Below are 23,474 nucleotides of genomic sequence, written 5' to 3' on the forward strand. Positions count from 1 at the left end.
TGGAGGGGGATATACACCTACCTAGGATGGATGGATGGAGGGGGATATACACCTACCCAGGATGGATGGATGGAGGGGGATATACACCTACCCAGGATGGATGGATGGAGGGGCATATACACCTACCCAGGATGGATGGATGGAGGGGCATATACACCTACCCAGGATGGATGGATGGAGGGGGATATACACCTACCCAGGATGGATGGATGGAGGGGGATATACACCTACCCTGGATGGAGGGGGATATACACCTACCCTGGATGGATGGATGGATGGAGGGGGATATACACCTACCCAGGATGGATGTATGGAAGGGGATATACACCTACCCAGGATGGATGGATGGAGGGGCATATACACCTGCCCAGGATGGATGGAGGGGCATATACACCTACCCTGGATGGATGGAGGGGCATCTACACCTACCCAGGATGGGGACCATATTCCATATACCAGGATGGGGCATATAGAAGGATGAGGGGCATATACTGTAGGGCGTATATGGTGTCATTACGCTTTGGCTCTTTTGATACCTGTGATACGTCTGACCTCATAGTATGTCCCCCCTTTTTACTCTTTTGAAGGAGGCTGTTTTACACTTGAAGCATATATGTGTTACAATCCATAACTAAATCGTGTATATTTTTTATTTTTCCTCTTTATTGGTTAACTCCGGAATGAAGCACCGCTTTGTATTCATTTATATGAGATATTTTCATGTGCTGAGTGTCGACTTATTTGTTACCCCCCCTCTTTTTCTCAGATATGATTGTAATTTGATTTATCATGAGACGATGGATTTTCGTTTTTTATACAGTTCTTCCCATTTTTGTATTGTTTTAGATAAACCTTGATAAAGGCTGAGGCCGAAGTGTTGGTCATACATCTGTCTCATGAACAATTTATTGTCTGAATAAATTCCTTGATTTGCATCAATATCCATTGTGCCTAAAGGTTTTTATATATATATATATATATATATATATATATATATATATATATATGTATATATATATATATGTATATGTATTTTTCCATGTGAGTTTTCTTATAATGTTTTTAAATAGAAGACCGTATTGCGATATCATTGAGATACAAATGTTTCTGTTGCGATCCTCAGCTCTACCTGAGAACACAATCTGCGTGGGACTGGGCCGAGTGGGGGGCATCTTGCCAACATATAGCGGCGGGCACTCTGCAGCAACTCAGCACTGTTGACTTTGGAGGTCCTCTTCATTCCCTGGTGGTCAGCGGCTGCATGCATCCCCTAGAACTGGATATGCTAAGATTGTTTGCTGTGGAGCCCTTTAGTTTCTATCAGATAAATGTGGAGGACAACTCAACATATCTGTCATCATAGACAATCTGTGCCGAATCCGCACCCCTCACTGCTGAGCAGCTACCCTGTCTAGGTGGCAGCACACAGTGCTTTGTGTGTGTCCCATTGTGTTACTAGTGATATAGCAGTATACTAGGGATGCACCAACTCCACATTTTTATTAATATTACTCCAGATATGGACGAAACCCTCCAAGATGCAGGCTTTATTATACTACAGAATTTTGGTGCATCCATAATATATGCTCAAGCACTTTAATAGAAACCTGTTCCACCATGTCCATCCTTCACTGCGTTACTGGTATTTATTTGGAAACACAGGGATATTCCAGGAAAACGTGTTTTATGCTTAATAAAAATAAACTGATCACATTTTCAGAAAATTTCCATTGGTATTTATCTCCTTTTTTGTAATTTACCTGTCTGGTTAATTCACACTTTTCATGTTTTTTGTACAACCAGTTAATGGGGTGGTCTCAGTTTCTTAAAGGGAGTCTGTCACCCCAATACTCAAATCATTTATGGATTTGTATAGGAATCTTGGCCCCTATAAAAAAAATATACTTTAGGGATAGATATTTTTATGCAAAAACAGCATTTACACCCCACGCTTAATTACCATCCTCTGCCCCTCCCCTTACGATGATTGACAGCACTGCCTATATTGAATCCTCAGCCCTGCACACACTGACACTGCAGGAGCTGAAAACTCAGTGTCCGAGCTTGCGGGCATCCTCTGATCCCCTTGTCCAGTCTACAGTTGTCTCGTTCAGTGGGCAGAAAAAAGCTTTTACTTAAAAATTGTAAGTCTCGATTTGAGTTTGCCAAAAGACATGTGGGAGACTCCCAAAATATATGGAGGAATGTGCTGTGGTCAGATGAGACCAAAATTGAAGTTTTTGGCCACCAAGGTAAATGCTATGTCTGGCACCAAACCAACAGCTCATCACCCCAAGAACACCATCCCCACAGTGAAACATGGTGGTTGCAGTATCATGCTGTGGGTATGTTTTTCTGCAGCAGCCACCTCCATTATCTGAATGCAAGGAAGATTGTGAACTTGTGCTACTTGTGCAGTAACACTTTGTCATTTCTGCTCCATTCTGTCTTCAAGCACAGGGTTAACAATGCTCTGACTCCATATCCGGCTTCATGGCTTGATCATAGATGCTGGATCCTGATTCCCAAGAAAATCCCACCAACCCAAGATTGTGAAAGAAATGCACAAAACACTTTTAGTGAATGTTAAATAGACCAAATTTTATTACAAATCATATTATTTCATTCAGTGTCTGAAATTTAGAATCAGCCAATTGCTATGAAAAAGACACTGAAAATGGCAAACCTCCGACTCACGAAGAATCATCCGTCAGCACTCAGGAGAGGAAAACCCCCTGTGGAGGAAACCTCTAGGGAACCATGGCTGGAGGACTTGCCCATCCCTCGGGCTTAGAAGGATAGTGCCAACAAGTAACAGCAAATTGTACTAGAATTTGTACATTGTATCATATTTACAGTGAGACATAATATACATCCACTATAGATATGATAGCAGTGACATCACATAGTCACACAAGTTACACATTACATCATCAGAAAACAGACAGTAATGGAGAAGGTCAAAGTAGGTGCCCTGTGCGAGCACCATATGGAGAAGTCTAATGCGACATCTCCAGGCCGTACACATAAAGGTGAAGGCAACTAGTACCGGACGTGAGGGAGATCTGGCTGCAACATCTGTCACCCCATTGATCGCTAGGGTTAGGCTGATCTGGCTGGCTAGGCGATATGGCTGATCTGGCTGGCTAGGCGGTATGGCTGATCTGGCTGGCTAGGCGGTATGGCTGATCTGGCTGGCTAGGCCGTATCCCCTTCCTCCCTTACAGGTTATGGAGTGATGAAGCTCCAGGTCTCCAGACACATCAAGTACGGCGCTTCATACGGCTGAATGACCTGTGGTTCCGGAATCATCTTCTATATCATAGATGTATGTGTTTATGACATCAGCACAGTTGCCGTAGTTACCACAGGTGTTCATTACTGGTGCTTCACTGGCTAGAAAGTCTCTCTCAGTGTTCCAAAGAATTAACCCTTGAATGACTGGCACTGTACATTTGTCCAGAATCCTGTAACATAATCTTGTCACTGTGCAGGACCGTTATCAATATTATACTTTAAAATTACCCTAAACAAAGTCTAATTAGTGAGCGCATCTACAGATTTGATGGGTAACAAGCACAATAATCCCCTTAAGCCCTACTAAATGCATAAATGTCCAATATGAGTACAGAGCAGTCCATACAGAATGGATGATACAGAGGGCAATACAGTTAGATAAAGAAGTAGAAAGCCAAACCAAGTAAATGTCTCCTGAGATCTCGGCTACTGAGGTCTCAATTGCGCATCTGCTGCCTCAGGCGGCCATTTGTGTAACACAAGCGATCGGAAGATCACAGCTTCTAGTCTGCTAAGGAGACTATTGAAGCATGTAAAAAGTAAAAAAAAATATTTAAAAGTTCAAATCACCCCCCTTTTACCCCATTCAAAATAAAACAATCAAAAATACACGTTTGGTATCGCCGCATTTAGAATCGCCCGATCTATCAATATATAAAAAGAATGACTTCCATCAGTAAACTGTATAACGAGAACAAAAACAAAACTCCAAAATTAAGTTGTTTTGGTCACCGCAACATTGCATTAAAATGTAATAACAGGCGATCATAACATCATATCTACACCAAAACGGTATCAATAAAAATGTCAGCTCAGTGCGCAAAAAATAACCCCTGACCCGGCTCTAGATCACGAAAAATGGAGACGCTACGGGTCTCGGAAAAATGATTATTTTTTTTTACAAGCTTTGAATTTTGATTTCACCACTTAAATAAAGTAGAAGCTCCATATGTTTGGTAACTACGAACTCGTAATGACCTGGAGAATCATAATGGCCGGTCAGTGTTAGTATTTACTGAACATGGTAAAAAAAAACTTTTGTGGAATTGCACTTTTTTTGCCATTTCACTGCACTTGGATATTTTTCCCATTTTCCAGTGCACAATATGGTAAAATCAATGGTGTTGTTCAAAAGAATAACTCATCCCACAATAAAACAAGCCCTCACATGGCCATATTGACGGAAAAATAAAAAAGTTATGGCTCTGGGAAGAAGGGGAGCAAAAAATGAAAGCGCAAAAACGGAAAAACCTGAGGTGATAAAGGGGTTAACTGGAATTTTCTGCCATGGACTCATTGGCAAATCTGAAATAGATATTTCTCGCTCCCTTATCAGGGTGGAAACATATATCTTTGGCCTCATTCAGACGTCTGTTTTTCATGTTTGTGTCCTCTCCATATTTGTTACGGATAGATCACATACACAATATAATCTGTGGAGTCGTCCACATGTCATTTTTTTTTTGAAAACCGCGTAGTGTCCGTTTTTTATCCTAGTGGTTGATGAAAATTCTCCAGTCAGATCTATGGGTCCATGACATCGCTGACAGCTGGCATTGCCATCCATGTGCTGTCTGTGATAACACTGTTACCAGAGGAGAAGCTTCTCAATTTATGGATTTATTTTGCATACAAGAAAAGCTGATGAAACGCTGAAGAAAAAACTGACCACTTTCAGACATTTTTTGCATATACGATAAGTCACTGACATCTGATTAAGGCCTAAGGCCCCGTTCACATGTCAGGTTTTAATCAATGTTTTTTTCTCATTTTCATCTGATTTTGGTCAGTGTGGCAGTTTTTCTCCTCAGTGGGGCATATTTTTTTATATGTAAAGTAAAAAGCTAAAGGTTTCCTAGCCTCGCTTGCCCGGCCTATAGACCCTGGAAAACAAGCAGTACAGGCAACATGGTTGGTTCTGGCCATTTTTCTGACAGACTCATTGACTTCAATAGATGATCTTTATCTACAAATCGGATGAAAATCGGACCGGTCTCAGTTCTGATGTACAGATCAATCGTCCACAAAAAATAGAGCTGTAAACCTGTCCCCGGTCTATAACGGAGCATATTCTACCTGTTAGAGAAATAACCAGACGTGAAAAGAGCCGTGTGCTATTCTTACAGGGAAGGGGCCACCATTTTATGTTTTGTATTATTAATTATGTAATCAATTATTTTTAATACAAAATTAAATGTACCACTTTATTAGTTTTTTAGTTATTTATGTTGACATTGGCCACTAGGCGCTGCCATTTTTATTTGGGGGGTGTAAGAAGCGCTCTTACACACCTCATTTACGGCAGCCCTGGCCATAAGAGACAGTAGTCTGTCACCGACCCTATCTCTAACATTAGAGGCCGCTCCTCCTGCCTCTAGCTGTGACCTGGGCACGCCCCCTTGGCTGTTCAGGTCGCAGCCGTGGGAGAAGATTGCAGCCATCTTTGTGGAGCCTGCAGTGTAAGCTGTACATTCCCCCTGTTGTCGCACGCACTGCTCAGTCAGAGCGTGCCATGACAGGAGCTGCCGGGGAGGAAATGCCTGGGAGTGGAGGCCCCGAGTGAGTATCTGCGGCGGCGCCGTGCGGTGATCTCAGCTTCTCTGCTGTTATCACTGCCGACATCTTCAGGCAACACAGACACAGCGCTGCGTGGGAACGTGGAAGGTGAGTAGAAGCGTTTATTGTTTTGCTTTTTTTTCCTTTGCATTTAATATATGGGAGCATAAACCCACCAGGATGGAGGAGGAGTCATAAACTCACCAGGATGGAGGGGGCATATACCCACCAGGATGGAGGAAGGGCATATACCCACCAGGATGGATGGAGGGGGGGCATATACCCACCAGTATGGAGGGGGGTATATACCCACCAGGATGGAGGTGGAGTCATAAACCCACCAGGATGGAGGCGGAGGCATATACCCACCAGGATAGAGGGGGCATATACCCACCAGGATGGAGGATGGGTGTATACCAACCAGGATGGATGGGGGGGGCATAAGCCCACCAGTATGGAGGGGGGCATATACCCACCAGGATGGAGGAGGAGGCATATACCCACCAGGATGGAGGGGACATATACCCACCAGGATGGAGGAAGGGCATATACCCACCAGGATGGATGGGGGGGGCATATACCCACTAGTATGGGGGGGCATATACCCACCAGGATGGAGGGAGGGGGGGCATATACCCACCATGATGGATGTAGGGGGACCATATACAAGCCAGTATGGAGGGGGGGCATATACCCACCAGGATGGATGGAGGGGGGCATATACCCACCAGTATGGAGTGGGGGATATACCCACCAGGATGGATGGATGGAGGGGGGCATATACTGACCGGGATGGATGGAAGGGCATATACACCTAACCAGGATGGATGGAGGTACATATACACCTACTCAGGATGGATGGATGGAGGGGCATATACACTTACCCAGGATGGATGGATGGAGGGGGATATACACCTACCCAGACTGGATGGATGGAGAGGCATATACACCTAACCAGGATGGATTGAGGGGCATATACACATACCCAGGATGGATGGATGGAGGGGCATTTACACCTACGAAGGATGGATGGATGGAGGGGCATTTACACCTACCCAGGATGGATGGGCATTTACACCTACCCAGGATGGATGGAGGGATGGAGGGGCATTTACACCTACCCAGGATGGATGGATGGAGGGGCATATACACCTACCCAGGAAAGATGGAGGGGCAGATAATCCTACCCAGGATGGATGGAGGGGCATATACACCTATCCAGGATGGATGGAGGGGCATATACACCTACCCAGAATGGATGTATGGAGAGGCATATACACCTACCCAGGATAGATGGATGGAGGAGGGGCATGTACACCTACCCAGGATGGATGGATGGAGGGGCGTATACACCTACCCAGGATGGATGGATGGAGGGGCATATACACCTACCCAGGATGGATGGATGGAGGGGCATTTACACCTACCCAGGATGGATGGATGGAGGGGCATTTACACCTACCCAGGATGGATGGATGGATGGAGGGCATTTACACCTACCATGGATGGATGGATGAATGGAGGGGCATTTACACCTACCCAGGATGGATGGATGGAGGGGCATTTACACCTACCCAGGAGGGATGGATGGATGGAGGGGCATTTACACCTACCCAGGATGGATGGATGGATGGAGGCGCATTTACTCCTACCCAGGAGGGATGGATGGATGGAGGAGCATTTACACCTACCCAGGATGGATGGATGGATGGAGGGGCATTTACACCTACCCTGGATGGATGGATGGATGGATGGATGGAGTGGCATATACACCTACCCAGGATGGATGGATGGATGGAGGGGCATTTACACCTACCCAGGATGGATGGATGGAGGGGCATTTACACCTACCCAGGATGGATGGATGGATGGAGGGACATTTACACCTACCCAGGATGGATGGATGGAGGGGCATTTACACCTACCCAGGATGGATGGATGGATGGATGGAGGGGCATTTACACCTACCCAGGATGGATGGATGGATGGAGGGGCATTTACACCTACCCAGGAGGGATGGATGGATGGAGAGGCATTTACACCTACCCAGGATGGATGGATGGATGGATAGAGGGGCATTTACTCCTACCCAGGATGGATGGATGGATGAAGGGGCATATGCATTTACCCAGGATGGATGGATGGAGGGGCATATGTGGCACCCCAGGGGTCTGGTTCCCACAGTAATGTAATGTTATGTCTGAGAGCAGGTGGGAGGTCCTTTGGTCAGGGATCCTGTGCATGCCACACCTCCTGGCCGGTCTTGGGAGGGGAAGAACTTCCCCTATATAAACCCGGGGCTGAAGCAGGGTTAGTCAGTCAAGGAGAGTAGAGACAAGAAGCAGCATAGGAAGAAACAGCAGAAGCTCAGTGGGAGCAATATTACTAAGAGTCAGGGGCTGGCAGCTGCAGAGCTCGCCCTGACTGAGAAGATTTCTTACCGGACCCGGCGTCCGAGGCTGTGGGGACTAACTCTTACCCAGCAGCTGAAGCCGACCGCCAGGGGATTTCAGGTCCCCAGGCCCAGAAACCCGAAGGCACGGTCACACGCGTGGGACCAGGACCGCCATCGTGGGGCGGAAGCCATTAGAAGGCCCCGAGTCACCGGCCATACGGGTGAGCACCACACGGTACACTCAGGGACGTGGGCTACTTATATCCGCTTCTAGCAAGGTAGCCAGAAGAGTACAGTCAGTTTGGGAGGCCTACAACTCCGCCTGGCCAGGGGAGTTCCCATCTGCTCAAGGACTGACCAGGCCCCGTTCGCTAGCAAGTACTCCGGGAGGGTCTATCGTTGTTACCAGTAAAGACCCTGAATTACACCGCACCATCTCTGAGTGGTTCCTGCTACCCCCATCATCCACGTCGGCTGCCCTGAGGCCATACCCCTCCCGTTGGGGGTTATACCATCTACGCTGCACTATCCTACCACCGGCCTCAGCGGTCTGCCCTGCAGCGGCAGCTCCATAGCTGCATTCAACGGGTGGCGTAGTCGTCCTACATCTACTGCTAAAACAGCGCCGCTCAGTTTGACTCCCTGGGCACGGACCGGATCACCGCCACGAGACTACAACCCTCAAGAGATCCGGCTCCGGGTAAGCTCCCGCGTGCGCAACGCAGCGCGACACAGGCCCAGGGGCGCGTCAACTTTGGCGTAGTCGGCAGGATCTCGTGCCCGCAACCACTGGGTACTGCGTGCCTGAAAAAGAGACTTTCCAAACTTACCTGTGGTGAAGATTCCCGCCATCCGGCGCCATATTCAGCCTTCTTCCCGCCATCGGTGAAGTTTCCCGCCATCCGGCGCCATCTTCTGCCTTCTTCCCGCCATCCGTGGAGTTTTCCCGCCATTGGACGCCATCTTGAGGACGCCACGCGGGAAGAAGAGGGGCGTGGACTCCGAAAGCGCGCGAGAACTGAAGCCCCGCCTCACGTCCGGACGTTGCGTAAGGTCCTGGAAGGAGCCCAGCAGACGCCGACGTCACAGGAGCGCGACGGAAGGTCCTCAACCCTGACGATCCACTGCGGAGCCGCGGCCTACGGAAGAGGATCATCGCAAGGTAGGCCACGGTCCACTAGGGGGGAGGAAGATGTCGGATACGGAGGAGAGCTTCACCGCTTCAACCCCCGCCAGCGCTACCGCTGCTGCAGTTATGCCCTTCACCATGCCCTATATCCCGGGAGCAGCTTGGCTACCCCAGTACTCAGGGGAGTCACATACCCTGCATGACTTTAGAGAAAAGCTGGATAGCCTCTTCCAGGTGTACCCCCTCACAGAGGAGCAAAAAGTGAGCATCCTGGTGGCCCAACTAACCGGGGCAGCCAAAAGGGAAGTAAAATCCTGGCCACCTGGGAGGAAGACTGTCGCAGGGATACTAACCCGGCTGAAGGACACCTTTGATACCCGCACCTCAGCCGAGATTAAGCTTAGATTCTACGGGTGCAAGCAGCGAGCGCATGAGAGTATAAGGGACTATGCACTAAACCTACAAGAGGCCCTGAGGGCCATTAAGCAGACCGACCCTGATGGAGTGGGAAACGAGGACAGGCTGTTGACCGAACAGTTTATAGAGGGACTGTATTGTAATACCCACCGAACCCAGTTGCGGGCAATGGCCTTACAGGATCCCCATCTGGGCTTTGCACAGTTCAAGGACAGAGCCATCCGGGTGCTCCGAGAACCGGCACCGGGTGGCGTTGTGACCCACAAGCGCCCTGCTATCACTTACCACCAGGAGGCGGCGCCCTTGTCGGCAGGGCCTGTGGGAGCTGATGCGCAGGCTTTGGACAATGACCCGGCTCCAGACCTACACCATCAGGTCCAAGAGCTAGCTAAGAGCATTGCTGCGCTAACCCGAACTGTGCAGTCTTTACAGGCTTCCACCCCAGGGAAGATCCAGCTGGCATCCGGACCGGAGGACATCCCGTGGCGTCGACCAAGGAGGACCCCACCGGCCAGAGGAAGACCCAGTGACCGATACAGCGAGGACGGACGACCCATCTGCCGCCGCTGCAATCAACCCGGACATATGGCAAGGTACTGTTCTTTAAACGGGCACAACCTGGGGTAGAGGGCCAACCCCCAGGAAAAAGATCACCAGGCCCATCGAACTGGCGCGACAGATATGTGGGAGGACGTCCAGTCTTGCCTGTTGTACTGGATGGCATTCCCATGAGTGCCCTACTGGACACCGGGTCACAGGTCACCACCATCCCGTACGTGCTCTTTAAGCAGTACTGGAATGACTCGGATATTACCCGCTACCCTGACGACGACTTGAGTATCATCGCCAGCAATGGCCAGCCCGTGCCACAGATCGGATTTAAAGAGGTGACCATCAAAATCGGTAGAGTCGAACTGGCAGCACAGGGACTGATCATTGTAGATATTGACAAACATGAGAGTCACCCAAAAATAACTCTAGGAACTAATGTAATTGAAAATTGTCTTGCAGAGGTGATTTTCCTTTTACAGCAGGTTGCCAAGAACGCCAGCTCCGGCGAGCAGCGGGTGCTCCAGAAAGAGATCCGGGCACTGATGCGACGGCAACAGGTGGAACTCTCCGGCGGTGAGATTGGTAGCGTAAGAATGTGTGACCCTTTTCCTATTGCCATGCCCCCAAAAAGTGAAATGATGATTTGGTGCCGGGCAGCTATTGGTCTGAGAGGTAGAGATTACCAGGCAATGGTAGAACCAGTTTACTCAGACAGTAGGCCCACCATTTTGACAGCACGGGGGGTGGTCAATGTACGCCATGGGAGGGTGCCCGTTCGCATAATCAATATCGGGGAGAGGGAAGTGTACCTGCCCCGGTATGCCACGCTAGCCAAATTATATACCATCAACCAAAACTCTATACAGTCTGTGGAACCCTTGCCTCCATCTCACCCGGAGGAAGGTAACGGCTCTAAGAAAGTAATGGAGGATTGGTGTCAGCAACTACACTTGGGAACTGACTCCACTCCCTCCCACCAGAAACAGGGAGTCTACCGGGTGGTTCAAGAGTATGAGAGAGTGTTTAGTAAACACCCGTTAGACTTCGGGCGAGTCAAGGGGGTAGAACACCGCATCCCCACGGGAGATCATCCTCCCATAAAAGAGAGGTATCGACCCGTACCCCCTGCACATTACCAACACGCCAAGGGGATGCTTAGAGACATGAAGGAGGCTGGGGTAATCCGGGATAGCTGTAGCCCCTGGGCAGCCCCACTAGTTTTAGTCAAAAAGAAAGACAACACTATGAGGATGTGTGTAGATTACCGGAAAATCAACCGTATCACACACAAGGATGCGTACCCTTTACCAAGGATAGAGGAGTCTTTGGCTGCTTTAAGATCTGCTAACTTCTTCTCCACCTTGGATCTCACTAGCGGGTACTGGCAGGTTCCTGTAGCAGAGGCGGACCGGGAGAAGACCGCATTCACCACCCCGATGGGACTTAGTGAGTTTACCTGCATGCCGTTTGGACTTTGTAACGCACCAGGAACCTTCCAACGATTAATGGAGTGCTGTCTGGGACACAAAAACTTCGAGACGGTCCTGTTGTACCTGGACGATGTCATCGTATATTCCAAGACGTATGAGGACCACCTGAAACACCTGGCGGAAGTGTTCGAGGCTCTGGCGAGTTACGGCCTAAAGGTGAAACCCTCCAAGTGTCACCTCCTGAAACCAAAGGTGCAGTACCTGGGACACGTGGTGAGCGCTGACGGAGTGGCTCCCGACCCTGATAAGATCACCGCAATTAAGGAATGGCCAAGCCCCTCCAGCGTAAAAGAAGTGCGGCAGTTCCTCGGGTTGGTAGGCTACTACCGAAGGTTTATTCCCGGTTTCACCAAAAAGGCAGCACCTATGCAGGACCTCCTGATAGGCCAGTCCCGGAAGGCCAAGAACCAGAAGCCGCCCTTCAAATGGGAGGAGCTGGAAGAAGAGTCCTTCCGCCAGCTGAAGATGGCCCTCACGGGGGACGAAATCCTGGCGTACCCGGATTATAGCCAGCCCTTTATCCTCTACACCGACGCCAGTAACATCGGGCTAGGAGCCGTACTGTCCCAGATCCAGCAGGGGAAGGAACGAGTAATCGCCTACGCCAGCCGAAAACTGCGACCCACCGAAAGGAACCCCGAGAATTACAGCTCATTTAAGCTAGAGTTCCTGGCCGTAGTATGGGCAGTCACCGAGCGCTTTAAGCATTACCTCGCTTCTTCCCGGTTCACCGTGTACACGGATAACAACCCGTTGACACACCTGGACACGGCAAGACTCGGTGCCCTGGAGCAGAGGTGGATGGCCCGTCTGTCCAACTACGAGTTCACAATCAAATACCGGGCAGGACGTTCCAATACCAACGCGGACGCCCTGTCCAGGATGCCTAACCTGCCGGACGGAGGAGAAGATCTGGAGGGACTGGAAGAAGTTGAACTCCCTGCGTTCCACCGTCATGGGACTATCCAGTATTCCCACCGGGTAAGGAGTAAGCAGGCTGCTACGTTGAACCCCTTACCCCACTACAACTGGGCGGAAACGCAAGACAGCGACCCTGCCGTCCGACTGGTGAAGGAGATGCTGACTCGGCCGGAGGCTCGCCTTGAACCAGACGCTCCGGAGGAAGCCAAACAACTATGGGCAGAGGAGAGTCGACTGTTCCTTTACAAAGGAAAGTTGTGCCGCAGAATGGTTAACTCCCGGACGCATGAATTACTCTGGCAAGTAGTGGTGCCACGAAGGGACGCAGCCATGGTGATGGAGGCATACCACGACGGAGCTGGGCACTTCGGGTGGAAGAAGCTGGAGTTCCTGCTGCGCGAGCGGTTCCACTGGATAGGCATGAGGGGAACCATTGAGAAGTGGTGCAGAGACTGTGGCCCGTGCAACCTGAGAAGGAAGGACCGTGCCAGCCAGAAGACTCCCCTGCAGTCCATCGTCACCCGGCAACCGTTGGAACTGGTAGCCTTGGATCATGTAAAACTGACCCCAAGCAGAAGTGGCTACGTCTACGCGTTAACCATCGTGGATCATTACTCCCGGTTTCTGGTTGTCGTCCCCGTCAAGGACTTAACGGCTCAAACAGCAGCTAGAGCCTTCCAGCAGCACTTTTGCCGTCCACACGGGTACCCGGACCAAGTGCTGACGGACCAGGGACCTGCCTTTGAAGCGGAGGTCTTCCAGGAATTCTGCAACCTGTATGGCTGCCGGAAGATAAGGACGACACCCTACCATCCGCAAACTAATGGACTTTGTGAGAAAATGAACCAGGTGGTAATGGATCTTCTAAAAACGTTGCCCCTGGAAGAACGCAGTCTGTGGCCTGAGAAGTTGCCCGATCTGGTGGACCTATACAACCACATCCCGGTAGGTTCCACCAACTGTACCCCGGCTTACCTAATGAGGGCAAGACCTGGTAAGTTACCTGTTGACCTGGAAATGGGAGTCCTGACACCCGAGGACACTTCACCAGAAACAGACTGGGACACAGAGAGGCAGCAGCAGTACCGGAGAGTACAGGAGAGCGTGGAGCGAAGTCTCTGTCAGGCTAGGGAAAGACAAGAGAAAACTTACAACCAGTATGCTCCCGCTGTTCCCCTGGTACCCGGAGAGCAGGTCTTGAAGAGGAAGAGACGGCTCCACAAGTTGGACGACCAGTGGGAGAAGGACCCGTACACCGTACTGCCCTCAAGCCACGAGAACACGAAGGTTTGTACCATCAGTAAAGACGGAGGGGAAACCACAGCCATTGTATCCCGGGACCACCTGAAGAAGTGTCCCGAACAACTGAGGAACCCTGAAGAGGAACAAGAAGATCATCGACCCGTAGAGGAAAGGGAAGATATGGTTAGTACTGTGCTCGGGGACTTCCCTCGGTCTTGGACTCAAGTCAATGGTGCAGTTGTGGTACCCGTACTCACCTTCCTCCAACCAGCATCCCAAGCACCTACGGAGCAACAGGTAGAGCTGGAAGAACAGCCGGTCCAGGAGGCAGAAGACTCCACACAAGCAGAACAGGAGGATCAACCCTCTGCTTATAGTGAGCCTGCCGTACCCCTAGTGAGACAAAGAGCCGGTAGACAGCTGCCCAGTTTACCCTTGACAGCTCCTACACCCTGTAGTTCAGGGCCAGACAGTCAGCTCCGTAGGTCCACTAGGGCCACTAGAGGCCAGTTACCCGCACGCTGGAGGATTTAAAGTGTATAAATTGTTTTATTTATGTTTATCTGTGTATTGTTGCTTGTGTATAATTTTGTGTTTCCAGTTACTTTTAGGAATCCTTGGTGGATTACCGGGAATCCTTGTACATAGTTGGAGCGTAACCCAGGATGGACTAGAGACTGTTAAGGACTCGGGGTAGGACAGACCCCTACCTGGTTACGTCTCCCTGTTTTGGTGAAATGGACACCTTGCTTCCCTTCAAAGACTGCACCCGGTTACGGACATGCCGTGACCACCTTTATGTGTTTCTTTATTGTATTATTATTGTTTTTACCTTGTTATGTTTTTCTAAAATGTGTTTAGTCCCGGAGTACTAAATTTTACTAGGGGGGAATGTGGCACCCCAGGGGTCTGGTTCCCACGGTAATGTAATGTTATGTCTGAGAGCAGGTGGGAGGTCCTTTGGTCAGGGATCCTGTGCATGCCACACCTCCTGCCCAGTCTTGGGAGGGGAAGAACTTCCCCTATATAAACCCGGGGCTGAAGCAGGGTTAGTCAGTCAAGGAGAGTAGAGACAAGAAGCAGCATAGGAAGAAACAGCAGAAGCTCAGTGGGAGCAATATTACTAAGAGTCAGGGGCTGGCAGCTGCAGAGCTCGCCCTGACTGAGAAGATTTCTTACCGGACCCGGCGTCCGAGGCTGTGGGGACTAACTCTTACCCAGCAGCTGAAGCCGACCGCCAGGGGATTTCAGGTCCCCAGGCCCAGAAACCCGAAGGCACGGTCACACGCGTGGGACCAGGACCGCCATCGTGGGGCGGAAGCCATTAGAAGGCCCCGAGTCACCGGCCATACGGGTGAGCACCACACGGTACACTCAGGGACGTGGGCTACTTATATCCGCTTCTAGCAAGGTAGCCAGAAGAGTACAGTCAGTTTGGGAGGCCTACAACTCCGCCTGGCCAGGGGAGATCCCATCTGCTCAAGGACTGACCAGGCCCCGTTCGCTAGCAAGTACTCCGGGAGGGTCTATCGTTGTTACCAGTAAAGACCCTGAATTACACCGCACCCATCTCTGAGTGGTTCCTGCTACTCCCATCATCCACGTCGGCTGCCCTGAGGCCATACCCCTCCCGTTGGGGGTTATACCATCTACGCTGCACTATCCTACCACCGGCCTCAGCGGTCTGCCCTGCAGCGGCAGCTCCATAGCTGCATTCAACGGGTGGCGTAGTCGTCCTACATCTACTGCTAAAACAGCGCCGCTCAGTTTGACTCCCTGGGCACGGACCGGATCACCGCCACGAGACTACAACCCTCAAGAGATCCGGCTCCGGGTAAGCTCCCGCGTGCGCAACGCAGCGCGACACAGGCCCAGGGGCGCGTCACATATACACCTACCCAGGATGGATGGAGGGGCATCTACACCTGCCCAGGATGGATGGATGGGCATCTACGCCTACTCAGAATGGATGGATCGATGTTGGGGCATATACGCCTAATCAGAATGGATGGATTGATGGAGGGGCATATACATCTACCAAGGATGGATGGATGGGGGGACATATAAACCTACCCAGCATGGATGGATGGAGGGGCATTTACACCTACCCAGGATGGATGGATGGATGGAGGGGCATTTACACCTACCCAGGAGGGATGGATGGATGGAGGGGCATTTACACCTACCCAGGATGGATGGATGGATGGATAGAGGGGCATTTACTCCTACCCAGGATGGATGGATGGATGAAGGGGCATATGCATTTACCCAGGATGGATGGATGGAGGGGCATATACACCTACCCAGGATGGATGGAGGGGCATCTACACCTGCCCAGGATGGATGGATGGGCATCTACGCCTACTCAGAATGGATGGATCGATGGTGGGGCATATACGCCTACTCAGAATGGATGGATTGATGGAGGGGCATATACATCTACCAAGGATGGATGGATGGGGGGATATATAAACCTACCCAGCATGGATGGATGGAGGGGCATCTACACCTAACCAGGATGGATGGATGGAGGGGCATCTACACCTAACCAGGATGGATGGAGGGGCATATACACCTACCAGAATAGACTACCCATGATGGATGGATGGATGGAGGGGCATCTACACCTAACCAGGATGGATTAATGGAGGGGCATCTACACCTAACCAGGATGGATGGAGGGGCATATACACCTACCAGAATAGACTACCCAGGATGGATGGATGGATGGAGGGGCATATACACCTACCCAGAATGGATGTATGGAGAGGCATATACACCTACCCAGGATAGATGGATGGAGGAGGGGCATGTACACCTACCCAGGATGGATGGATGGAGGGGCATATACACCTACCCAGGATGGATGGATGGAGGGGCATATACACCTACCCAGGATGGATGGATGGAGGGGCATTTACACCTACCCAGGATGGATGGATGGAGGGGCATTTACACCTACCCAGGATGGATGGATGGATGGAGGGCATTTACACCTACCATGGATGGATGGATGAATGGAGGGGCATTTACACCTACCCAGGATGGATGGATGGAGGGGCATTTACACCTACCCAGGAGGGATGGATGGATGGAGGGGCATTTACACCTACCCAGGATGGATGGATGGATGGAGGCGCATTTACTCCTACCCAGGAGGGATGGATGGATGGAGGAGCATTTACACCTACCCAGGATGGATGGATGGATGGAGGGGCATTTACACCTACCCTGGATGAATGGATGGATGGATGGAGGGGCATATACACCTACCCAGGATGGATGGATGGATGGAGGGGCATTCACACCTACCCTGTATGGATGGATGGAGGGGCATTTACACCTACCCAGGATGGATGGATGGAGGGGCATTTACACCTACCCAGGATGGATGGGTGGAGGGGCATTTACACCTACCATGGATGGATGGATGGATTTAGAGGCATGTACACCTACCCAGGATGGATGGATGGATGGAGGGGCATTTACACCTACCCAGGATGGATGGATGGAGGGGCATTTACACCTACCCAGGATGGATGGATGGATGGAGGGACATTTACACCTACCCAGGATGGATGGATGGAGGGGCATTTACACCTACCCAGGATGGATGGAGGGGCATTTACACCTACCCAGGATGGATGGATGGATGGAGGGGCATTTACACCTACCCAGGAGGGATGGATGGATGGAGGGGCATTTACACCTACCCAGGATGGATGGATGGATGAATAGAGGGGCATTTACTCCTACCCAGGATGGATGGATGGATGAAGGGGCATATGCATTTACCCATTATGGATGGATGGAGGGGCATATACACCTACCCAGGATGGATGGAGGGGCATCTACACCTGCCCAGGATGGATGGATGGGCATCTACGCCTACTCAGAATGGATGGATCGATGTTGGGGCATATACGCCTACTCAGAATGGATGGATTGATGGAGGGGCATATACATCTACCAAGGATGGATGGATGGGGGGACATATAAACCTACCCAGCATGGATGGATGGAGGGGCATTTACACCTACCCAGGATGGATGGATGGATGGAGGGGCATTTACACCTACCCAGGAGGGATGGATGGATGGAGGGGCATTTACACCTACCCAGGATGGATGGATGGATGGATAGAGGGGCATTTACTCCTACCCAGGATGGATGGATGGATGAAGGGGCATATGCATTTACCCAGGATGGATGGATGGAGGGGCATATACACCTACCCAGGATGGATGGAGGGGCATCTACACCTGCCCAGGATGGATGGATGGGCATCTACGCCTACTCAGAATGGATGGATCGATGGTGGGGCATATACGCCTACTCAGAATGGATGGATTGATGGAGGGGCATATACATCTACCAAGGATGGATGGATGGGGGGATATATAAACCTACCCAGCATGGATGGATGGAGGGGCATCTACACCTAACCAGGATGGATGGATGGAGGGGCATCTACACCTAACCAGGATGGATGGAGGGGCATATACACCTACCAGAATAGACTACCCATGATGGATGGATGGATGGAGGGGCATCTACACCTAACCAGGATGGATTAATGGAGGGGCATCTACACCTAACCAGGATGGATGGAGGGGCATATACACCTACCAGAATAGACTACCCAGGATGGATGGATGGATGGAGGGGCATCTACGCCTACCCAGAATGGATGAAGGGGCATATACACCTACCCAGGATGGATGGATGGCTGGATGGGTATATACAGCTACCCAGGATGGATGGATGGAGGGGCCGATACACCTACCTAGGATGGATGGAGGGGCATATACACCTACCTAGGATGGATGGAGGGGCATATACACCTACCCAGGATGGATGGAGGGGCATATACACCTACCCAGGATGGATGGAGGGGAATATACAACTACGCAGGATGGATGGAGGGGCACATACACCTACCCAGGATGGATGGAGGGGCACATACACCTACCCAGGATGGATGGAGGGGCACATACACCTACCCAGGATGGATGGAGGGGCACATACAACTACCCAGGATAGATGGAGGGGCATATACACCTACCCAGAATGGTTGGATGGAGGGAGGGGCATATACAACTATCCAGAATGGAAGGATGGATGGAGGGGTATCTACACCTACCAAGGATGGATGGATGGATGGGCATCTACACCTACCCAGGATGGATTGATGGATGGGCATCTACACCTACCCTGGATGGATGGAAGGAGGGGCACGTACACCTACCCAGGATGGATGGATGGAGGGGCACGTACACCTACCCAGGATAAACGGATGGAGGGGCACGTACACCTACCCAGGATGGATGGATGGAGGGGGATATACACCTACCCAGGATGGATGGATGGAGGGGGATATACACCTACCCAGGATGGATGGATGGAAGAGTATATACACCTACGCAGGATGGATGGATGGAGGGGCATATACACCTACTCAGAATGGATGGATGGAGGGTCATATACACCTACCCAGGATGGATGGATGGAGGGGAATATACACCTACCCAGGATCGATGGAGGGGAATATACACCTACCCAGGATGGATGGATGGAGGGGAATATACACCTACCCAGGATGGATGGATGGATGGAGGGGCATCTACACCTACCCAGGGTGGATGGATGGATGGATGCATTTTCACCTAACCAGGATGGATGGAGGGGCATATGCACCTACCAGAATAGACTACCCTGGATGGATGGAGGGGCATCTACGTCTACCCAGTATGGATGGATGAAGGGGCATATATACACCTACCCAGGATGGATGGATGGGCATATACAGCTATCCAGGATGGATGGATGAAGGGGCATATACAGCTACCCAGGATGGATGGAGGGGCATATACAGCTACCCAGGATGGATGGATGAAGGGGCATATACACCTGCCTAGGATGGATGAAGGGGCATATACACCTACCCAGGATGGATGGAGGAGCATATACACCTACCCAGGATGGATGGATGGAGGGGGATATACACCTACCCAGGATGGATGGATGGAGGGGGATATACACCTACCCAGGATGGATGTATGGAAGGGTATATACACCTACCCAGGATGGATGGATGGAAGGGTATATACACCTACCCAGGATGGATGGATGGAGGGGCATATACACCTGCCCAGGATGGATGGAGGGGTAAATACTGCTACCCAGGATGGATGGATGTATGGAGGGGCATATACACCTACCCATAATGGATGGAAGGATGGATGGAGGGGTATCCACATCCATCATGGATGGATGGAGGGGCATTTACACCTACCAAGGATGGATTGATGGATGGAGGGGCATCTACACCTACCCAGAATGGATGAATGGAGGGGCATCTACACCTACCTAGAATGGATGGATGGAGAGGCATATACACCTACCCAGGATGGATGGATGGAGGGGCATATACACCTACCCAGGATGGATGGATGGAGGGGCATTTACAACTACCCAGGATGGATGGATGGAGGCGCATATACACCTACTCAGGATGGAAGGATGGAGAGGCTTATACACCTACTCAGGATGGATGGATGGAGGGGCATATACACCTACTCAGGATGGATGGATGGAGGGGCATTTACAGCTACCCAGGATGGATGGAGGGGCATATACACCTACCCTGGATGGATGGGGGGGGGCGTATACACCTACCCAGGATGGATGTAGGGGAATAAACACATATCCAGGATGGATGGATGGATGGAGGGGCATATACACCTACCCAGGATGGATGGATGGAGGGGCATATACACCTACCCAGGATGGATGGATGGAGGGGCATATACACCTACCCAGGATGGATGGATGGATGGAGGGGCATATACACCTACCCAATGTGGATGGATGGAGGGGCATATACACCTACCCAGGATGGATGGATGGAGGGGGATATACACCTACCCAGGATGGATGGATGGAAGAGTATATACACCTACGCAGGATGGATGGATGGAGGGGCATATACACCTACTCAGAATGGATGGATGGAGGGGAATATACACCTACCCAGGATCGATGGAGGGGAATATACAACTACCCAGGATGGATGGATGGAGGGGAATATACACCTACCCAGGATGGATGGATGGATGGAGGGGCATCTACACCTACCCAGGGTGGATGGATGGATGGAGGGGCATCTATACCTTACCAGGATGGATGGATGGAGGGGCATTTTCACCTGACCAGGATGGATGGAGGGGCATATACACCTACCAGAATAGACTACCCTGGATGGATGGATGGAGGGGCATATATACACCTACCCAGGATGGATGGATGGGCATATACAACTAACCAGGATGGATGGATGAAGGGGCATATACAGCTACCCAGGATGGATGGAGGGGCATATACAGTTACCCAGGATGGATGGATGAAGGGGCATATACACCTGCCTAGGATGGATGAAGGGGCATTTACACCTACCCAGTATGGATGGAGGAGCATATACACCTACCCAGGATGGATGGATGGAGGGGGATATACACCTACCCAGGATGGATGGATGGAGGGGGATATACACCTACCCAGGATGGATGGATGGAAGGGTATATACACCTACCCAGGATGAATGGATGGAAGGGTATATACAGCTACCCAGGATGGATGGATGGAGGGGCATATACACCTGCCCAGGATGGATGGAGGGGTAAATACTGCTACCCAGGATGGATGGATGGATGGAGGGGCATATACACCTACCCATAATGGATGGAAGGATGGATGGAGGGGTATCCACATCCATCATGGATGGATGGAGGGGCATTTACACCTACCAAGGATGGATTGATGGATGGAGGGGCATCTACACCTACCCAGAATGGATGAATGGAGGGGCATCTACACCTACCTAGAATGGATGGATGGAGAGGCATATACACCTACCCAGGATGGATGGATGGAGGGGCATATACACCTACCCAGGATGGATGGATGGAGGGGCATTTACAACTACCCAGGATGGATGGATGGAGGCGCATATACACCTACTCAGGATGGAAGGATGGAGAGGCTTATACACCTACTCAGGATGGATGGATGGAGGGGCATATACACCTACTCAGGATGGATGGATGGAGGGGCATTTACAGCTACCCAGGATGGATGGAGGGGCATATACACCTACCCTGGATGGATGGGGGGGGCGTATACACCTACCCAGGATGGATGTAGGGGAATAAACACCTATCCAGGATGGATGGATGGATGGAGGGGCATATACACCTACCCAGGATGGATGGATGGAGGGGCATATACACCTACCCAGGATGGATGGATGGAGGGGCATATACACCTACCCAGGATGGATGGATGGATGGAGGGGCATATACACCTACCCAATGTGGATGGATGGAGGGGCATATACACCTACCCAGGATGGATGGATGGAGGGGGATATACACCTACCCAGGATGGATGGATGGAAGAGTATATACACCTACGCAGGATGGATGGATTGAGGGGCATATACACCTACTCAGAATGGATGGATGGAGGGGAATATACACCTACCCAGGATCGATGGAGGGGAATATACAACTACCCAGGATGGATGGATGGAGGGGAATATACACCTACCCAGGATGGATGGATGGATGGAGGGGCATCTACACCTACCCAGGGTGGATGGATGGATGGAGCGGCATCTATACCTTACCAGGATGGATGGATGGAGGGGCATTTTCACCTGACCAGGATGGATGGAGGGGCATATACACCTACCAGAATAGACTACCCTGGATGGATGGATGGATGGAGGGGCATATATACACCTACCCAGGATGGATGGATGGGCATATACAACTAACCAGGATGGATGGATGAAGGGGCATATACAGCTACCCAGGATGGATGGAGGGGCATATACAGTTACCCAGGATGGATGAATGAAGGGGCATATACACCTGCCTAGGATGGATGAAGGGGCATTTACACCTACCCAGGATGGATGGAGGAGCATATACACCTACCCAGGATGGATGGATGGAGGGGGATATACACCTACCCAGGATGGATGGATGGAGGGGGATATACACCTACCCAGGATGGATGGATGGAAGGGTATATACACCTACCCAGGATGAATGGATGGAAGGGTATATACAGCTACCCAGGATGGATGGATGGAGGGGCATATACACCTGCCCAGGATTGATGGAGGGGCAAATACTGCTACCCAGGATGGATGGAGGGGCATATACACCTACCCATAATGGATGGAAGGAAGGATGGAGGGGTATCCACATCCATCATGGATGGATGGAGGGGCATTTACACCTACCAAGGATGGATTGATGGATGGAGGGGCATCTACACCTACCCAGAATGGATGAATGGAGGGGCATCTACACCTACCTAGAATGGATGGATGGAGAGGCATATACACCTACCCAGGATGGATGGATGGAGGGGCATATACACCTACCCAGGATGGATGGATGGAGGG

This window comes from Phyllobates terribilis, unplaced genomic scaffold (genome assembly GCF_046119375.1).
Source record: "Phyllobates terribilis strain yellow unplaced genomic scaffold, ASM4611937v1 Scaffold_63__1_contigs__length_7903474, whole genome shotgun sequence".
In the NCBI taxonomy this organism is placed as follows: Eukaryota; Metazoa; Chordata; class Amphibia; order Anura; family Dendrobatidae; genus Phyllobates; species Phyllobates terribilis.